This window comes from Tupaia chinensis, unplaced genomic scaffold (genome assembly GCF_000334495.1).
Source record: "Tupaia chinensis unplaced genomic scaffold, TupChi_1.0 Scaffold146687_1, whole genome shotgun sequence".
NCBI classification, from domain to species: domain Eukaryota; kingdom Metazoa; phylum Chordata; class Mammalia; order Scandentia; family Tupaiidae; genus Tupaia; species Tupaia belangeri.
The window spans coordinates 1,124,138-1,135,033 of NW_006206544.1; the positions used below are offsets into that span (position 1 = coordinate 1,124,138).

General features: G+C 40.3%; 1 pseudogene; it reads left to right on the forward strand.

Annotated features, from left to right (window-relative positions):
* Positions 1-2,931: 2,931 nt before the first annotated feature.
* On the forward strand, positions 2,932-5,294 carry LOC102478763 (heat shock cognate 71 kDa protein-like; annotated as a pseudogene).
* The last annotated feature ends 5,602 nt before the right edge of the window (positions 5,295-10,896 follow it).

Genomic DNA, 10,896 nt, shown 5'->3' on the forward strand with positions numbered 1-10,896 from the left:
CCACCACAACAAGACCCCCTCAAAGGCACACCCCAGCCATATTGGTCAAAACCACAGGCAATGACAAAATATTAAAATTGGCAAGAGGGAAACGTCAAGTTACTTACAAAGGTTATCCCATCAGGCTAACATCAGACCTCTCATCAGAAACAATGCAGGCAAGGAAAGAAAGAGGAAATATAGGCAAAGTGTTAAATCAAAAACAATTTCAACCAAGAATACTATACCCAGCAAGATCATCCTCCATATGGAGGGAAAAAATTAAAAACATTCTCAGATAAACAAAACCTGAAAGAATTTACCAACTCCAGACCAGCTCTTCAAGTTCTTAAGGGAGTGCTATACCACGAAAACTAAAATGTCAGACAGACAGCTATAAGTGAACAATAAAGAATCAAGAAAATGGCTCACTTAATGAGAGGAACATGTCTGGAAATATTGATAATAACGTTGAATTTTAATGGACTAAATTTTTCAATCAAAAGACACAGACTGGCTGAATGGATAAAAAAGAAGAAAAAAACCTTCTATCTGTTGCCTACAAGAAACACACCTTATGGATAAAGACATACATAGACTAAAAGCAAAGGGTTGGAAAAAGATATTCCATGCAAATGGAAATCAAAAAAAGGCAGGAGCTGAGATACTGATTTCATACAAAATAGGCTTTAAGACAAAAACTGTAAAAAGAGACAAAAAAGGGCATTATATAGTAGTAAACAGGCTTATTAAGCAAGAAGACATAACACTTATAAATATCTAATGAATCCAACTCAGGAACACCTAAATACATGAAGGAAAGACTGCTGGAGCTAAAGGAAGAGAGAGCCTGCATAATTGTTTGGAATCTCAGCACCCCATTATTTCTTTTAGACAGATCTTCTAGACAAAAAATAAGCAGAGAGATACAGGACCTAAATGATACTATAAATCAAACGGGCTTGACAGATATCTATAGAACTTTCCACCTTAAGATCACAAAATATACACTTTTCTCACCCTTGCATAGAACCTTTACAAATATTGATCATATGATAGGGCACAAATCAAGCCTTACAGATTCAAAGGCATAGCAACTATATCCAGCATCTTCTCTGATCATGATGGAATTAAACTTGATATTAATTTCAAGAAAAATCTTCAAAAATACACAAACACATGGACACTAAACAACCTACTTCTGAATGACTTCTTAACTACTGAAGAAATTAAGTCTGAAATCAAAACAATTATGGAAACAAATGATAATGAGTACATGAGTTTCCAAAATTCATGGGACACCATTAAAGCAGTCATAAGAGGGAAATCCACAGCAACTAGTGCACATAAGAAAAAGATAGAAAGGTGGCAAATAGACAACCTAACATTGTGCCTCAGAGAACTGGAAAAACAACAACAAAACCCAAAAAATGCCAGGTGAAAAGAAATAATTAAGATTCAAGCAGAAATAAATAAAAGAGAAAATAAAAGAACTAAATAGAAAATAAATGAAAGCAAAATCTGGTTCTTTGAAAAGATTAACAAGATCGACACACCATTAGCTAGACTGATAAAGAAGAAACCAGATAAATAAAATAGGTAATGACACACGCAACATTAGAACAGACTAAATAGAAATACAAAATATCATTAGAGGATCCTATGAGCCAACAAACAAGAGAACACAAAGGAGATGGACAAATTTCTAGATGCATGTAATCTATGAAGAATGAATCAGGGGACCAGTAGTTCGCATAATGGCTATGTCGCTGGACTCCCATGTAGTTGACCGCAGTTCGAGTCTTGGACCCGATGGCTTAAACTCACGCTGGGTGCATGTGCATGCGTGCCCAAGATCATGAGAGGAAAATGGAGGAGAAGGGATGGCGGCATGTCCATCCTGCCTGGAGGGGTGATTTCTCGCTTTCTGTTTCTCTGTCTCTCTCTGTCTGTCTGGCGAGTGCATGCGACCTATAGCAAAAACCTCTCAAAAAAAAAAAAATGAATGAATCAGGAGAACATAGAAAACCTCAATAGACCCATAAGAGGCCATGAGATTAAGTCAATAATAAATAACTTCCTTACAAGAAAAAGCCCAGGTCCATATGGCTCCACTTCTGAATTCTACAAAACTTTCGAGGAAGTTCTACTCAAATTATTTCTAAAGATCCAAAAGGAGGGACCAGCAGTTAGCGTAATGGCTATGTCGCTGGACTTCCACGTAGTCAACCACAGTTCGTGTCCCGGACCCGGTGGCTTAAAACTCACACCGGGCGAGTGTGCGCGCGTGCCCAAGATCCCGAGAGGAGAATGGAGGAGAAGGGATTGCAGCGTGGCCATCTCCCCTGGGGGGTGATTTCTCGCTTTCTGTTTCTCTGTCTCTCTCTGTCTGTCTGGCGAGCAAACGCGCCCTATAACAAAAACCTCTCAAAAAAAAAAAAAAAGATCCAAAAGGAAGGAGGAAGGGAACCTTCCAAAATCATTTTATGAAGCCTCCATCATCCTCATTCTCAAAACAGATAAAGACACGGCAAAATGGAAAACTACAGACCAAAATCTCTGATGAATATAGATTCAAAAATTCTCAACAAGATATTTGCCAATTATATCTAACAAAATATAAAAAAGATTATTCATCATGACCAGGTAGGCTTTATTCTGGGGATATAAGAGTATTTCACCATATGCAAGACCATAATTATAATATACCATATTAACAGAAAGAAAGATAAAAACCATATGATCATGTCAATTAATGCAGAGAAAGCATTTGGTAAAATACAACATCCCTTCATAATTAAGACTCTCAGTAAGATTGGTATAGAAGTGTCATTTCTCAACACAATAAAAGTCATATATGAAAAACCTATAGCTGCTCATTGAACACGAGGGCAGCTGTAGAGGAAGGTGCGTGAGCATCACGAGCCGAGACGGGCCTATACAGAAGCAACCATGTCTAAGGGACCTGCAGTTGGCATTGATCTCAGCACCACCTACTCCTGCATGGGTATCTTCCAGCATGGAAAAGTAGAGATAATTACCAATGATCAGGGGAGCAGAACCACTCCAAGCTATGTCATCTTTACCAACACCAAATGACTGATCGGTGATGCTACAAAAAGTCAGGTTGCAATGAACCCCACCAAGACAGTTTTTGATGCCAAGCATCTGATTGGATGCAGATTTGATGACGCTGTTGCCCAGTCTGATATGAAGCACTGGCCCTTCATGGTGGTGAATGACACAAGCAGGCCCAAGGTGCAAGTGGAATACAAAGGAGAGACAAAAAGTTTGTACCCAGAGGAGGTGTCATCTATGGTTCTGACCAAGATGAAAGAAATTGCAAAAGCCTACCTTGGGAAGACTGTTACCAATGCTGTGGTCTTAGGCCGAATTGACACAACCACCGCCATGTTAGACCCTCAAGGACAGAACCCAGGGAGTCTGAGACCACATAAATAAACAAAGTAAGATGGGTCCTGACGATGCCAGGGCCAGGTCATCCTGACCTCAACTGAAAGTCCTAATCTAAACCTAAACATATAGTGACAGCTAGCTTTCACACACACCCCCTCCCTCAAGTGGAAAATTACTGACTACTTCCTGCATTGCGATTCGGAGCTATAAAAGATCCCTTTATCTTAGGCTCGGGGTGTCTTGTTAAGGCCCCCTGTGACGGGCAGGAACTCAGACCCCAGCTAGCTGGAAAAAAAATAAAAGCCTCTTTTGCAGTTGCATTGTCGTTGTCTTTTCTGTGTCTCTATCAGTTAGACCGATCTCTGGACCCTTACAGTGGTTACTGAGCTGGCTTATTTCAACGACTCTTACCATCAGGCTGCCAAAGATGCTGGGACTATCGCTGGTTCAATGTGCTTAGGATCATCAACAAGCTGACTGCTGCCACCATTGTATAAGGCCTAGACAAAAAGGTTGGAGCTGAAAGAAACATGCCGATCTTTGACTTGGGAGGTGGCACTTTTGACGTGTCCATCCTCAATTGAGGATGGGATTTTTGAGGTCAAATCTACAGCTGGAGATACAAACTTGGGCAGAGAAGGCTTCGACTATCGCATGGTCAACCATTTCATTGCCGAGTTTAAGCGCAAGCATAAGAAGGACATCAGTGAGAACAAAAGAGCTGTCCGCCGCCTTCACACTGCTTGTGAACGGGCTAAGCACACCCTCTCCTCCAGCACCCAGGCCAGTATTGAGATCAACACCCTCTATGAAGGAATTGACTTCTATACCTCCATTACCCGTGCCCGATTTGAAGAGTTGAATGTAGACATGTTCCATGGGACCCTGGACCCTGTAGAGAAAGCCATTCGGGATGCCAAATTAGACAAGTCACAGATCCATGACATTGTCCTGGTGGGTGGCTCTACTCCTATCCCCAAGATTCAGAAACTGCTACAAGACTTCTTCAATGGGAAGGAACAGAATAAGAGCATCAACCCTGATGAGGCTATTGTTTACGGAGCAGATGTCCAGGCAGCCATCTTATCTGGAGATAAGTCAAGGACATCCAGGACCTGCTGCTCTTGGATGTCACGCTTCTGTCCCTCGGCATCGAAATTGCTGGCGGGGTCATGACTGTCCTCATCAAGTGGAACACCACCATCCCTATCAAGTAGATGCAGACCTTCACCACCTACTCTGACAACCAGCCTGGGGTGCTCATCCAGTTTTATGAAGGTGAGTGCACCATGACCAAGGATAACAACCTGCTGGGCAAGTTTGAGCTCACAGGCAGACCTCCTGCACCCCGTGGTGTTCCTCAGATTGAAGTCACTTTTGACATTGGTGCCAATGGCATCCTGAACGTCTCTGCTGTGGATAAGAGTATCGGGAAAGAGAACAAGATCACCATCGCCAACGATAAGGGTCACCTGAGCAAGGAGGGCATCGAGCTCATGGTCCAGGAGGCTAAGAAGTACAAGGTTGAGGACGAGAAGCAAAGGGACAAGGTGCCTTCCAAGAACTCCCTGGAGTTCTACGCATTCAACATGAAAGCCATGGTGAAGGACAAGAAACTCCAAGGCAAGATTAATAATGAGGACAAGCAGAAGATTCGTGACAAATATAATAAAATCATCAACTGGCTTGACAAGAACCAGACTGCAGAGAAAGAAGAGTTTGAGCATCAGCAGAAGGAGCTGGAGAAAGTCTGTAACCCCATAATCACCAAGCTGTACCAGAGTGCAGGAAGCATGCCAGGGGGGATGCCCCAGGGCATGCCTGGGGGCTTTCCCAGCAGGGGTGCTCCTCCATCTGGCAGCGCTTCTTCAGGACCCATCATTGAAGAGGTTGATTAAACCAACCCCAAGTGTAGATTACACAGCATTGCTCCACGCAGTAACATGTTGAAGGACCCCAATTTGTAGTGAACTCTGACAGTCCTAAAGTTTAGCTGCTATAGTGAATTACTGGGCATTCTCAATACTTGAATATGGAACATGAGCACAGGGAAAAATAACATTGTACTTTATAAGCACTGTATGGTAAATGGAAAATGCAATGTCTTAAATAAAACTATTTAAAATTGGCACCATAAAAAAAAAAAGAAAAACCTATAGCTAACATTACACTGAAAGGGGAAAAGCTAAGTGCTTTTCCACTAAAAACTGGTAATTAACAAGGCTGCTACTTTCTCCACTTATTTTCCATATAGTGCTGGAAGTCTTAGCAATGCTATCAGAAAAAGAGAATGATATAAAAGGCATTTGAATAGGGAAAAAAAGAAGAGTTGAAAATATATTTATTTGCAGATGACATGATGGTATACTTAGAAGACCCAAAGGTCTCCATGAAAAAACTTCTTGAAGTGATAAAATGAATACAGTAAAGTGTGAAGATACAAAATCAACATCCAAAAATCTACAGTATTTCTATATATGAACTAGTGGAACAAGGTAGATCTGAAGAAAGGAATCCCTTTTACCATAGCCACAAAATATATTAAGATACCTAGGGATAAACCTAACTAAGAAAGTCAAAGACCTTTACATAGAAAACTATGAAAATCTTTAAAAATATATTGAAAATGACACAAAAAAGTGGAAGGACATCCCATGTTCCTGGATTGGAAGAATTATTATAATCAAAATGACAATTCTACCCAAATTAATCTACATATTTAATGCAGTTCCAATCAAAATACCAGAGACATTCTTCACAGATGTAGAAAAGACAATCATAGAATTTGTCTAGAATCGTAAAAGATCTTGTATTGCCAAAGCAATCTTGCTCAAGAAGAGTGGAGTGGGTAGCATCTCACTCCCTAACTCCCAAAATACTATAAAACTGTGATAATTAAAACAGTATGGTACTAGCACAAAAACAGAGAGGTGGACCAATGGAATAGAATAGAGACCCTAGTGAGAAACCCCAAAACTTACAGCCCACTGATTTCTGACAAGCCACTGGGAAAAGGAAAACATCTTTACCAAATAGTGCTGGAAAAACTGGGTACCCACCTACAGAAAGATGAAACTAAATCCCTATCTTTCACCATGAACAAAAATCAATTCAAAATGGATCAAAAATCTGAACCTAAGACCTCAAACTACAAAATTACTAGTGGAAAGCACTGGGGAAACTCTGGGAGACATTGGGGTAGGCAAAGACTTCTTAAATAAGACTCCCAAAGCATGAGCAATAATCCCTAAAATAGACAAGTGGGAAGTTTCTGCATAGCAAAGGACACAGTAGTTAGTGTGAATCAACAACCCTCAGAATGGGAGAATTTTTTGTAGACTATGCCTCTGATAAGGGACTGATAACCAGAGTACACAGGCAACTCAAACGGCTTACCAAAAAAAAAAAAAAAAAAAAAAAAGAGGGGGGGGGAAATTAACTCAATTAAAAGATGGGGAAATGAGCTGTACAAAATTCTAAGGAAGACATACAAACAGCCGAAAAGCATATGAAAAAGTGCTCAACATCCGACATCATAAAGGAGATGCACATAAAAATCTTAACCGCCATGCCACCTGCTGGCCCCATCTTTTTTTTCTTTTTTATATTAAAAAAAAAAGCAAAACTGGGACCAGCAGTTGGCGTAATGGCTATGTCACTGGACTCCCATGTAGGCAACTGTGGTTCAAGTCCCAGACCCAGTGGCTGAAACTCACGCTGTGTGTGTGCGTGTGTGCCCAATGTCCCGAGAGGAGAATAGAGGAGAAAAGATTGTGGTGTGGTCATGCCACCTGGGGGGTGATTTCTCACTTTCTGTCTGTCTTTCTGGTGAACGCAGGAGCTCTATAGCAAACCTCCCCCCTCAAAAAAATAACCTTTAAAAAAGAAACATATATTTTACCTTTTGTTTTTCGATTTTAAGAATTATTTTATTTAACTATTTATTTATTTATTTATTTTAATTTGACCAGGGAGGGACAGAGTGAGAGAGATAGTGGGAAAGTGAGAAAGCAAGCTAGCAGATATGGGACCCGAACCATGGTTGGCCATGTGGGAGTCCAGGGCCCTTAACCACCATGCCAACAGGTGGTTTTACCCTACATTTTACCTTTTCTAAGGTGGACTGAGGAATGGCTGCCTGTGGCACTCATTTGCTGAAATATTTCTACTTCCTGACACAACTAAGATGAAATCATTAGTGTGGCACATGAAGCCATCTTTAATATGGGACAAATCCTTCCAGCTTCATTTACTTTTCTTTCCTGGGCCCCCTACTTGTGCTTCATTAAACTTTCCACTATTCCCAGGATATCATCAATCTTCTGACCACTAAGGCACTCACACATGCTTTGCTTTCTTCTAGAACACCCTGCTCCATTCAATTGTCTAGAAATATATATTGTGTGACTGCTAAGGGCCAGGTAGTTTGCTAAATGTGGATAAGATGAAAAGTTCCTACTGTCATGGAAGGTACCTTCTGGGTGATCCTCTGGTTTAGCAAACTGCTTTCTCTTTTAAGACCTAGCTCAGATCTTACGTGTTCAGAGGCATCTGTTCATTGCTTTCCAGGTATACTTACTGTGCTTTCTTCCCTGCCTCCACATGACTCATTTCACTGCTGACTCTCTGTCTCAAAGCAGGAACCAGGTCTCACCAAATTTTTTTTTCCCTAGATTTTTCCATAGGGCACCTGAATTCACTGGAGAGAGACAGAGAGAGGGAATGTAAGAAATGACCCTCCAAGGTTGATGACCATGCCTCATCCCTTCTCCATTCTCCTCTCGGGATGTTGGGCACATATGCATATGTGCCTGGTGTAATTTTCAAGCTGCCTGGTCCAGGAATGTGATCAGCCATGTGGGAATCCAACACCGTAGCCACCATGCCACCTGCTGGCCCCATTACTGATTTTTAAATTTTCGTTACCTACTTCAGTGCCTGTCTTGATAATTATTAGGTCATTGAGAAAGTCATGACCCATTAGATCACGACTTTCCCAATGACCCAATATTAAATATTTAAGGTAGAACAAAATGATGAAAAACAATGAAAAAAGAAGCATAGAAATCCTGGACATTGGTTAGCCTGCTGTCATGCTGAGGCCCTGCGTGGGGAAGATAAGGAGAGGCTTTCCCTGTGGCCTAGAGGACTTCAGGCATAGCACAAAGTCCAGAGGCAAGGACCCAACTCAGCATTACTGAGAGTTGCTCAGCACTACTGAAGAGACACAGTCTTGGGTAATAGAAGGGGCATATGCTTTCAGAGAAGCCGATGAAAGTCTGGGCCAGCTGTACAGGTGCCCTGAAACTCCAGAATGTAAGGGACAGTGAGACATGAATGAAAATAAAAAGAAATGGAGAAAGTCATTTGGGTCTTTTCCCCTCAGAATGTATCTCTGGAAAAATACTACAAAAGGTTGGAAAGGATTCTTTATTATGGTGAGAGATGACGAAGTAGCAACATAGCTGATAAGAGTTACCAGCTTTCTCAGAAAACGGAACCCATACATTATAGGACTTTGGTTTCTATGAGGAATATGTTAGTTCAAAGGCTAAAGAGAAAAAGGTGAGTACTGTTATGAAGGAGTCTTCCTTCTCCTTCTGTTCTCCCTCCAATCTCTCAGCCTCTCTACTAAATAAATCACTGAAGATTTCCAATGTGTTGGTGGAAAGAAGCAAGGGGTAGGAATTTTATTCTGGCCTGTAATTTAAACACAGTGCTGTGTTTAAATCTTACTTTGGGGACGGGACTGAATTTCTCTTAATTTGTAGGGACTAATGTAAGACAAAAATGGGGGGGTCCTTTCTCAAAATCTTTATGATTTTTTAAGATGGTGACAGCAAAGCATTAAACTGAACATGGGGCCCTCTAAGCATGGGGGTGGGGGTGCAGTTGCACACACCCACGATGTCACCTTGTCTCCAGGCTGCAGATTCCTTATGTAAAAATTTCAGATTAAAATGGGTCCCCCCCCGGCACAACCATGAGAATAAGCATGCACTGTTTGACACTGCTACTAGACAGGCCTAGGCTACATGAGAGGCCTGGGTACAATTCCTGGCTCACACTAAAAGCCTAGTGGGCTGGCATGCATCTGTGGTCCCCAGCTACCCGGGAAGCTGAGGCATGAGGATTGCCACATAGGATGACCCTGTCTAAAAGACAAAAAATGGCTCCTTGGGAGGGCCCTCAAAAGGGCTGTATTAATTACACAATGGAAGGTGCCTAGCTTTAAGTGTTCAGTAATGTTGACTCCCTTCTCTTCTCTCCCAACCTGCTCCTTTTCTCCCTTTCCCCATATTCTTTTATATACAGATAATATGTTAAATACATTTCTGCTATTGGTTAAATTAACTGTCAAAGAAACAAATAGAATGTATATGTGGATAATGTTAGAGATAATTTTCCATAATCACAAAGATAGTACAGAATGATTGAAATCCATGAGTTATCTCAAATCACCTCCCAAACCATAATATAAAACTTCTCCCCATCAATTGTGCTTTAATGAGAATTAACAGAAATCAATTTTTCTAGTGCCACATTTTATAATTACACAACATAGTGCTGGAATTAGAATAAAGACCTATTTTTCAATACCATATAAATTAGAGCATTCTCCTTTAGTTATCTTAAAATTCTCTGCACATTCACAAAATGGTATCTCCTATGTGTGTGTTTTTAACAGACTATAAATCATAAGAATTGGTTTTATTTTGTTTATTTTTTTATAGTCAGTCCAGACAATAGCAGATATATGCTGCATACCAAGTATTTTGAATATGAAGTTTAAGTATCTTATATGAAATTCTGTACTGAAAATATTGAGAAAATGCCAAAGTGTCTGTTATGTAAATTAAATATCAGCCTTGGGCAGCTATGAGTTATGGGTCATTCACATTATACAGTAAAATGTTTTACTTTCTCTTAACTAGCACAGATTCCCTCTAGACCTAAACCAAGAGTTGCTCACAATCACAGAGGAAGTATAGAAAATGCAAATGACAATGCCTCTTAAATCTAGCCATGTCACCAAGGAATGCATATTTTACAAACATTGAAAATTATATTTTTACAATCAATTTTCTAATGCTTGTGTTTTAATTACCAAGGAGTCCATGATGCTTTTCTTTTAGCATTCTTATGCTTAGGAAAGATGTGTTATAAAACTGAACTGAATTTTAACAGAATAAGAAAATAGCTAACATATAAGTAAGTCCATCATTTGTTTAACAGGATATATAACAAAAGATTATTTCCTTATTTTCATAAGACTTAATAAAAACATTATAATAATATATTCATGTTATCATATATAATATAAAAATGTAAAGAATTACAGACTTTCCTGTAGTGGCACATGGGTAGTGTCACCTTCTGGGAAACCAGAAGTCATGTAGGAAGCCCAGTTTCCGTTTCTGGGCTCAACTGAACATCCAAGGCACATATGTGTGACCTCCAGCTCATTGGGAGGCTGGAGCAGGAGGATTGCAACACAGC